Raw genomic sequence first — 2741 nt, forward strand, 5'->3', positions numbered from 1 at the left:
CATTAGATTTAGGCAAATCCAACAAGTTAAAACGTATAAGCCCCTTGGCATCTATGCCCGAGGCATCAACTCCCAGGACAAGGTAAAAACCTTTATCCCCTCTCTTCTGACAGTTATTGAGATAATGTTTACCACAGTAGTACACATTTTTCCGAAGGTCTGTCACACTAAGTAGAAATGGATTAACGCCTTGTTTGTTCCAGAAACTAAAATCGTGGTCAGTTGCCCCCTCGCCAATCCAATGTTCTGTTCCTGAATTTGTTTCAAATAACCTGATTGTTGCGCTGTATATCCCGTCGGGCCAGTATTCCAGCCTACATCTATCCACCCGGGATACCATATACCTCTTCCAGTAGGAGAACCATACTGGAAATTACACATGTAGACGTCATGATTCATCCAGGATCCAGGATTCTATCAGTCCAATGACCTTGTGACTGGATTGGTGGCCCCTAGATGTGCTTCCTCACAAAGTAGTAACAAAAGCGCTGAGGAGGCCACAAGTCTCCCATTACGTAAAATCCACTCACCAGTTTCTTTGTTCTGTGTTGCTCCCTTCTCAATTCCTGCCTGTTTCTCCTGAGGTTCAGCAGTTTTTTGCATGTCAACGATCTCCATCAGTCCTGTTTCCTACGCAGCTATGAGGGACTGAATCAGCTGTGCTGTGGCTTTTACAGCTTTCCTAAAACCAGCCACTGCCTTTGCAGCTGCATCAGCAGCATCGTTTCTCAGAACAATTTTAGAAGCGCCAGTCTGGTGAGCAATGCATTTAATAATGCTCACCAGTTCAGGTTTTGTAACCAATGTTTCAAGTTGACATGCACCGTCTTAACCGCATAGGCCAAATCAGTGTAAATGTTTGATCTTTTAACTTTTTGCAGTTCACAGGCGCGCGTTACAGCAATTGTCTCGGCCAATTGAGCCGAGGCAAGAGATGGTATGAATTTGGCCTCCAAGGTGTGCTGTAATAACACAAAACTCTCCTCCCCATCTAACCAGGTTGCCATAAAACTGAGGAAACAAATCCATTTTCCTCCTTCACATCCAGCTTAAACATATTTGTTAAATCAGTGGGATGCCTACTCTGAAGCTTCATTCAGATGTTGCTTCAGAAGAATGAACGCCTGTTCTGCCTCATCCGTCCAAAGTAATGGCGCTGCCAAATGGTCGTGACCTGTAGCTGTGAGAAGTTTTTGCATGGGAGCTACAAGCGCAGTGTAGTCAGGCACATAGTTTTTGCTGTAGTTCGTCATGCCCAAAAAACACACCATCTCTCGTACCGTGTGTGGTTTAAGATGTGTGAGAATGCTCTGCTTGTGACTCTCTGTTATCCCCACACCAGCAGCTGTAATAATTCTGCCAAGAAAAAAAACTCTGGGGCGGCAGAGTTGAAGCTTATCTTTCGAGACCTTGAAACCTGTGGAATCTAACAAGATGAGGAACTCTGCACTTAGCTGAATGACCTCCTCCTCAGTGGGGCCTGCAATAATGATATCATCCATGTATTGCAGGAAACAGCACCTGTCCAACCTTCAACTTTTTCAGGTGAAAGTGGGTACTGCTGCTGGCTCACAATATCAGCAATGCTCACTTGGAAGAAAATAGGGGAAACACCAGAGCACAGTCCAGCATCAAAATGTCACTTGGACCAAACTGTGTCTGGAACAGATTTCAGAAGTTGCAGTGCCATCTCAGAATCTGTGTTCTCTCTCCCGTGTGTTCTGCTCTTCTTCACCTTCTCCAAATTTAGATGTACCTTTGCCTCATAAATGAGATTGTAAGTGTTGTACTTGGGGCTGTACTCCATGAGAGGAGTCCCTTGCACTTGTTGCCAATCACTGGTTTCAACAGCTTTTTTGACCATGGGACCCAAGTTACTTGCCCGTTGTCCATTTGCAACCTTCAGGGTGAAATGGGGATGCATGTCAGCAGATAACTGATAGATAGATAGATAGATAGATAGATAGATAGATAGATAGATAGATAGATAGATAGATAGATAGATAGACAGACATTAGCCAATCAGAAAGAGAGTAGGGCGGGTCTTTGCAACACGGAGGTCTCCCATCTGAGTTTTATCGGTGTTTAATCATTTTAACTTTTGGAAGAACATCTCAAACTAACCACAGATGCTATGAATTAAAGTAGCGATGGTCAAAGATTTTCTTTGGATTTATGTGAACCAGCAGGTCAGAAAGTTCAGCGGATAGAACAGCTGACAACAACTTCCCTTGGTAAGTGTGTCTGTTGCTGCTCCTGCAGCTAATTAATGAATTATTTCCACCTGTGGCCATGTCGCCTGTCAGCGTTTATTCACTGGCTTCCAGCAATTTAGCTGATAAACGCAGAGACTAACCAGGGACCTCCTCGTGATTCACTGTTATGTTTTATTTAAAACTGAAAGAGTAATGCTCTAGCTCGGCTAATTTAGCATGACATGCTTTTCTGTAACAAAGAAGGCAGAGCTGCAGTCAGAGCGGCTGTCAGTCAATAAGCAGCAGCTCCACCTCATGAGCTGAACCAGGACACTCGTTAAATAAAATGACAAGGATTTTGATGCATACAGATTATTAAGGAAACTACATCAAAAATAAACAAATAAACTGCAGCTACAACATGGACAGGAGAACGGGTTCTAACTGTGTGAGACCAGAGAAAGGCGATTCTCAGAGTTGTTGTAGTTATTTGTTATTTTTACACGGAGTGGAGCGCGATGTAAAGCGAGTCGCACCAGAAACATG

Source organism: Fundulus heteroclitus, unplaced genomic scaffold (genome assembly GCF_011125445.2).
Source record: "Fundulus heteroclitus isolate FHET01 unplaced genomic scaffold, MU-UCD_Fhet_4.1 scaffold_344, whole genome shotgun sequence".
In the NCBI taxonomy this organism is placed as follows: domain Eukaryota; kingdom Metazoa; phylum Chordata; class Actinopteri; order Cyprinodontiformes; family Fundulidae; genus Fundulus; species Fundulus heteroclitus.